The sequence below is a fragment of the Medicago sativa genome, chromosome 2 (genome assembly GCF_051527215.1).
Source record: "Medicago sativa cultivar Bolivia chromosome 2, Bolivia_mono, whole genome shotgun sequence".
NCBI classification, from domain to species: domain Eukaryota; kingdom Viridiplantae; phylum Streptophyta; class Magnoliopsida; order Fabales; family Fabaceae; genus Medicago; species Medicago sativa.
The window spans coordinates 4,599,813-4,608,219 of record NC_140750.1 but is presented as its reverse complement, the minus strand read 5'-3'; positions in this window follow the sequence as shown (position 1 = coordinate 4,608,219).

Genomic DNA, 8,407 nt, shown 5'->3' with positions numbered 1-8,407 from the left:
TGTCTTGTGATGTTTTTCTGCTCTATAGTCTATCCTGGTCGATATGAAAACCTGACATTTTGACGACCTTTTTTAAACAGAAGAGTCTAAGGTGGCTTTAAATTTACTAGGGTCTTGGTCTGGAAACTCGGAAAACTATGTTCGTTGTAGACAGAAGAGTCTAAGGTGGCTTTAAATTGTTATATATAGCATATATTACATAGGTTGAAGCTGAACCTAACTGGTAAAAAAGGCGGGCTAAAATTACAATTAAGCTTATATTTAATTTAATGATGCTTTCACTATTTTATACTACTAGATTTTTTTTATACTATCTGATTTATTTTAATATACATATATTTTAAAAATATTAAAAAAATTGCACTCCGATGTTATGACTATAGTTACCATATGCAAGTTGATTTCTTAACAATATGCAAGTTGAATTTCCCTCTTAAAGTTTTTTTTTAATATTCAATTTATCTTTCAAAGTTGAGTAATCTTTTATATCTAATCTTAGCTGACATCCAAACCCTAATCTAAATTACCTTAACCTAATTTTTTGGCGCCCTCTAATTTCAGCTCTAATTTGGAATTTGAATTTCAATTACCCTCCACTCACATAAGAAACTGCAATACGGCTGTGAGTTCAACCGCTTGCCTTCTTGCCCTAATAAATGCTGTTGCATTTCCTATGCTATTTACAACCTACCTTTTCCCTAAATTCTGCCTATAAAATAGTGACTATGCTAAACAAGACTAGATGCACGTAATGGTTTGATTAGGTTTTAACTAAACCATATAAAAGAGAGAATCATGGCCAACAATGATATTAGAAACCTCCTTTCATACGCATGTTTGACTGGTATTTTTTAGTGAACTCTTAAGTTATCACACAGCCTTACATCCTTCTTAAGTTTTCAATCTCTTCTATATCTGATCAGATTTTATTTCATTTGTTGAACAGCACCCATTAATCCAAACCCTGTGAACCAGATGGACAGGCAACCCTAAACCCTTAACGTGAGATCAGACTATGTTTCCCTTGGTGCTTGGGTTACGGTGGTTTTTGTTGGTCATGGAAGTTTAAGATAAGAATCAAGGATAGGTTTGGGAAGACAATTCCATATCCAACTTTCAGCTTTCCTGTGAAGTTTATCGTTGACAAAGATGAGATCTATGACAATTTGATTCATTGTGTTCTGGCCCCCTTCGCACATGATATAATGAATTTCCAGTTTACTTATGAAAATAAGTTAGATTGCGATGAGATTAAGAATGGTGTGATGGTATGGGGCGCTAATATTTGATATATGTGTATTTCGTAGTTGTTTTTATTTTCATGTATCTTGACTTTTTACCAGATTTTCCAGAACCTTGCTGATAGTGGATTCTGACTTCGTAGCTCTTGATAGGAGGGCTACTGCGTTGAGGATGGTGGACGACTGTGGGAATTTGTGGGATTGCACTTTTATGTTTGAGAAGCGTCCGTATGTTCATTTTTAGGTTGGTGGTTGTTTGAAATGAATGGTTCTTGCAAGACAGCTCAGTGAAGGTGTCCATGTTATGGTTGGTGCACCTGTTTTAGGCAGAAACGAGACACTGTATTTCCGAATCATTAAGTATTAGGAGTTGTTTGTGGTGCTTGCAGAATGTTCACTGAAGGATTGTTGGTGTGGAACTGCTTTGGGTAATATTAATTGACTTTTGGTGTTTTCATTAGGTTTTCTTTTTTGTTATGCACACTTTTTTTTTTAATTATGTTGTAATTTGCTCAAGAATGGGTTTATCTCTTGCACCAAACAATTGAGTGTCCTTCTCATTTTTGTATTACGCACCTTAATTTTATTTCCGATCTATGTTTTGTATTTTGTCGTTGTCTACATCTTCATTGCTGTAAAAAAAAATTGCACTGATATGAAATATTATGGTGTAAATATATATATATATATATATATATATATATATATATATGGTGAAATAAGTTTATATCATCTTTGACATTCAAATTATTAAAAGTATATAGAATGATCAACTCAGTTTTAGCAATAAATCATTATAAATAAAATGTGAGGTATTGTAAAATTTCGAGACACTAATTTATAATATTACAAGTATATATATCTCAAATAAATGATACTATAACTCACTACGAATTGCGACTCCTATTTCCTAAAAAATAAATAAATGAATTGCGACTCCTATGTTTTTGTTGAGGTACATATGAAAATTATGAGTACATTAATGCATTGAATTTCTGATTGTTGCATACTGGTATATGTGCACGTTGGGTATTCCAAAAGTCACTTGCATTGGTTAAGTTTGAAGTCATGTAAATGTATCTTGGGAAATCCTTTTTTTGGTTGAGAAACTAACCAAATTAATTAGCTGCCATTCAATCATGAATTCATCGGTTTCCATTACGTTTTTTGTTTGATAGATGTGTGCATTTAATATTAAAAACCTTCAGCATGCATGGCCTTCATTGAGCACCGTGAATTGAGTAATTAGGGAAAAACTTATTTCTACAGAACAAATTAACATATATACGTATAACATGAATTATACGTAACAAACCTTATGGTATATCGCATCTACATTTTGTAATAAAATGTGCAGGTAACGTTTGTCGCACGGGTGAAAAGTCTAGTAAGTAATGTACCTAGTTGGCTAGGGTTTCAAAAAGGGAGAAAGGTTTCCATAAAATTTGCTTTTGCAAATTAAAAAAAAAAAAAAAAGCCTTTACAAAATATCTACAACTTTTACTAAATGTTTGATTTCAAGTGGTTAATAAACTTCCATTAAGATAAATGATTTCAGATTGAAACAATTTTTAAAAAACTTTACTTATCTTTTGATCAAACTTTAAATTACTAAAGTCATAATGTATAGCCTTTTACTATCAATGATATTTTTTCTTTTTATACGGTTGATGCTCGCGTCTCTGTACCATTGCTTTTCCGTTTTCACCATTATGTATAGCCTTTAATTACTATTTGTACCGAGTGATGGTATACAATTATGAAATTATGAAGGAGCACGTCAGTATTCACATGATGGTGGTCCGTAAGATTTGCAAAGGAAAATAGAAACATGCATATACACATTTGAAAAGTAGCTTTTCCCTTTTCACCATTATGAAATTATGAAGGAGCACGTTGTTGGAACAAAATGTGTTTAACAATAAACCTTAAAGAGTTTTGATGATAACAAGGTATTAAAAATTGTAAATTGGACTAGCTAATATTTGTTCAAGTGTACAGGACTTTAATTAAAATGTTACATCATTTATTGGTTCTGAATGAGCAAATGAAGAGCAAAAGGAATCAACAAAAATGAAGCTTAGTGCTTCTGAAGGCAACTCGCTCCTGAAGAGAAAAGCGCTCCTGAAGAAAAGCCGCTCCTGAAGACAAGAGGTCCAGAAGCCACATCATCAGAAGCTGCGTTATCAGAAGCTGTATCATTCAGAAGCTGCATCATCAGAAGCTATGTTATCAGAAGCTGCCTCATCAGAAGTCATTTCACCAGAAGCTGAAGATCAACTGGATTTGCAAAAGATTCAAGAATTGAAGAATCATCACTGCAAAAGCTGTCTATTGGATTCGAAAACACAACAAAAGATTAGTGGAATTTTGCAACGGTCATTTCAAAGATGTTTGAAGGCATGTGCTTGCAATTTGGACGAAAGCGTTGACATTGTACTATTGTACGAACTGTACAACCACCTTCTCCACTACTCTGTTTTGTGTCCACGCTACAAGACAAGAAAACAGCTCCAGAATACGGCTTCGCCTGCATAGATGTTCCTTTGGATAAGGAATGGATTTCAAATTGGTTCTTTATAGGACAACAACCAAATCAGGCAAAAGATCATTGGTGAAAGATCAAGCTTCAACAACGACTCTTTGATGTGCTGGCAATTTCACAACGTCTCTTTCACACCTCTACATAAAGGAGTGAAGACTTAGAGATTTGGCAATGCTGAACAAAAGACTCACAACATTTTTATAAGTGTCAAACCTCTGCTGAAATTGTTCTGCATTCACTTAGAATTTCTGTGTCTCAAAGTCATATCTTAGAAATTCTTAAGTCAATTGAGTCTGTATCTGATTTGTATTGTGAGCACCTCTGATTGTATATCAAGTGTTCAACCTTAAACAATTTTCTGTGTAATTTTGTTTAGTTAGAAGTCTCTTGCAGTTGTGCTTGAGCAGGAAGTCTCTTAATTGTGTTCTTGAGCAAAGGAAGTCTCTTGCTTGTGTGCTTGAGCAAAGGAAGTCTCTTGCTTGTGTGCTTGAGCAATTGTAATCAGATATTACTCTTAGTGAAATCTCCTTGGAAGTGCAAGGGGGACTGGACTACTTTCGGATTGTGGAAGGAACCAGTATAATTGCTTTGTGTCGTTCTTCTTCTCTCTCTCTCTCTCTGTTTTATTGCGCTGCATTTAGATTCTGATTATCACTTTAGAAGCTGTCTCACTTAGCTTCTGACCAGTGTGTTCAGTTTGTAGGAGAAACGAAGAATTTTCCAAAAACACAATTCAACCCCCCTTCTTGTGTTTTTCTCACCTTCACACGTTAGTTTTCACATGATGGTGGTCTGTAAGATTTGCAAAGAAAAATAGAAACATGCATGTTTAGCCCCTTTTGTAAAACTCCAATTTTGACTTAATCATGCCTATGTGTCATGCCACATAAGTCACAAAGATGCCAACTGTGTATTTTTTTGAATTAAAAATTAATGTAAATGGCAAGTGTATTTTGAAAATTAAAAAAAATAAAACTCTTGCATAAATTCATCCTTAAATTATGGGAAACTCATAAAACTCCTTAAATTCATTCTTAAATTCATCCTTAAAAAATTCATCATTCTCTTCTTCACTCATACATCAACGTAAAGTTTTTGGATGATTTGTGTCTTCTTCTCTGTTTCTCCTTAAAAAAATCCTCCTTAAACAGCCAAACTCATAAACCCATAGATCTGAAGAGAGAGAACCAGAGGTAGAAGTGAGGACCAAAAAGGAGAGAGATGACCGATGAGAGTGGTAGCTAGGTGGTGCGGGCGGCGGCGCTCACGATGGTTCGGTTATGTATGGAACCTTTGGATATGTTTTCTCAACCTTCAAATCTGAACATCATGATTATGGAATTCTGATGGGTTAAGAAGATGATTGAGCATCATGGTTTTCCCAAAATTCTGATGATTATTTTGAGCTTTGTTTTGGGTTTTGTTTGTTTGTTCTGGGTGATGATGATTGAAAATATTAAGAGGTTTTAATTATGGAATATAGAAGGATTGAAATGTGGGTGGGATGAGGGAGAAGGAGGAAAAGCTGATGATGTTGATGCGTGTTGTTGTTCTTGCTATTAATTTCTTTTTTTTCTTCTTTCATTTATTTAATTTAATACTTAAATGATTAAGTGGCTTTTACAATTTTTTTAAATTTAAAAAATACACAGTTGGCATCTTTATGACTTATGTGGCATGACACATAGGCTTGACTAAGTCAAAATTAGAGTTTTGCAAAAGGGGCTAAACATGAGGGGTCATTTTTGCCATTTTTTTTAAAAGGGGGCCAAAATCGCAACTTGTGCAATCTTAAGGGGGGAAAAGTGCGTTTAAGCCTTTTTTTTAACTACATCCCTGTGTAAAAATACGTTTTTGGTTTTAGTCCCTCTACTTAACCCAGTTGGCACCAGTTGCCATATCAGCATGTGCCACGTAGGCGTATGTTAGCCAACACACCATTTTTTTCACGGAACCTGACGGCAGGGACGAGTTCCAAAACGTTTGGTAATTACAGGGGCTGTTTCGCAAGAAAAAAACTTACAGGGACTAAAACCAAAAACGCGCCAACTTACAGGGACCTTTTACATATTTAAGTCTTTTCCTTAAAGTTCTATATTGTCACTTTTTTTTAGTCAAAAAAAGTTGTCACTTTTTTCCGGTGTTTTTTTTAATTAATCGATGCCATTTTTTTTTGTTTTTTTGCATTTACTAATTGATGGCATTGGTCTGAATTTCAAAAAAATTAAAGGCAAAAACTATTATCAATAAGACTATATATTTTTTAAGGACATCACACTGTATGTTTTTTTTGGTACAAAAACATCACTAGGGCTGGCAATGAACCGAGCTAACTCGAACAAAGTTCGGAGTTTGACTCGACAATTAACTCGTTGAACTTGGTTCATTAACCAAATGAGCTGAACTTGAGCTGAAAATTAAGTTCGTTAATTAAATGAGCTGAACTTGAGCTATATATAGTTCGGCTCGTTTGGTTCATGAATTAACTCGATAATATATAAGAGAAAAAATAAAAGCTAATTATTATAATAGTGTAACACAGAATGTTGATGCAATGGCAGTCTTTATAGTTCAAACTTTTAAATTATAATAGTCCCACATCGGGGAGTTAATAAACAATAGAGAGGAGGTGTGTCTATATAACGGAAGCGCATCACCTCACTGGAGTAAGCTTCTGATGGTGAGCACTTCAACAAATATAAAGTGCAACTACCATTCTCCCCTAGTAATATTTATTTTTGAAGGACATTGGTATTATTATTTTGTTTTCTGGTACATATTATTCTTCCATATGGATATGAGTTATCATGTACTAGTCTGATAGTCTGATAGAGACACAACGTTTTGGTACTTTAGTTTTATTTTAGTTCAATCTTTGCCTTTTAAAAAAAAATTAAATTGAAAGGCCAAAGGAGTAGTTTTATTGAAAAATAAAAGATTTTTAAATTGTGTGATTTGAGCTAAAAATTTGAGCCTAATGAACCGAGTCGAGCTGAACCGAGTTGTTCGTGAATTTTAAACGAGCCGAACTCGAGCTCAAAAAAAAGTTCGTGTCAAACTCGAGTCGAGTTTCGAGCCGAGTTAATTCTTATTGAGTCGAGCCGAGTTCAGACAAGTTCGATTCGACTCGACTCATTTTCAGCCCTAGACATCACACTCTATGTTATTGCTTAGTGTAAAAATCATGGAATAATGGTTGTATGTGTTTGGATCACCATAAAACATTTGACGTGCGTTGAGAAGACTTACGGAAAAAGTAAATATGTGTAGTTCCTTGTTTAAAAACAAAATAAAAAAAGGATCCCCTAATAAAAAGATAACGGTAGCTGATTTTTTATTAAAAAAACAATAAAGTGAGATTGACAAAACTATCCTTTAATTTCAAGTGATTTATAATAATGAAAAGTGGGTTTTTTTGGTCAAAACTAAGTGGGAGTAAGCTTGCTAACTTACTCCTTCATGTTTTTAGGTGGGAGTAAGTTAGCAGCCCCAATATATATATAATCATTTTTTGATATAATTTTAAGTTAATTGTCTCTTATATAATGATCTATTGAAAAACAGTGGTAAAAACCACAAAGACATGCAAATCTAGGTTGTTCTGTCTCAATTCTGTGCACCAAAGCATTCTGGATTTTATAATCCGTCCGAATTATACAATCCGGATTCATCCGATGGTATTTTAGAACAAAATAGGGCGCGGGAGAAATGGACAGGGTGGGAAAAGTAAATGTCTTCTTCTACTAACAAAAGTTATGTGGCCCAACTGCCCAGGCGCTGCCGAACATTTTATCATGTACCCCTACACTTATACCTTCACCCCTACAAACAATAAAAAATTCCAATTTTACCCTTTTAACTTCACCCCCACAAAATATTTTTAACATGTAAAGGTTTTCCAAAATTTTAGACAAAAGTATAAATCGGCAGGTTGCTAAACTAAAGATGCCTTGAAATCTTACACTTCAATATATTCACCCAAACATAGAACATTACAATCAGATCTGAAAAATTCCTAAAAAAAAAAAAATTGATCTGCAATTGAGTCTATACCATTTGATGATCGTTGAGACCGTAAAAACTAAAGAGTAAAAATTATAAATGACTAGATGACATTGAGGAAAAAGTTTTCCATAAACAAGATTTGACGGTTGTACCCAATATTTTTTTAAAGGAGATTGTCCCCAGTTTTGTTATTGATAGTTATGAATGTTTGATGGAAAATTCGGCTGCTTTGTGAATTTTTCAGATCTAATTTTTTAACGGATTTGTCATTATTTGTGGAAAAAGTTGTTTTCTTAGATTTTGTGAATTTGATTGATAATATATCAAAATTGCAATTGTTACTTTGTGGTTTTCATGTTGTTTGTAGGTTGAATTGAAGCCATAAGTAATTTGTTATTGCGTTAGGTTAGAAGTTGGATTTGATTATTGTCAAATATATGAATAATTTAACTGGCATTCATACGTAAATGGTTGTTTATGTTTCTGCAAATCTTTGAGTCACAGGTGAGCTTTCAAACCCAAATTTTAACCTTCCAAAAAACTTTACCACAACACTCCGGTAAAAAAAAAAATATTGAAACCGTATTTTGCAAAACTGCAAATCAAAAGTGTTTTG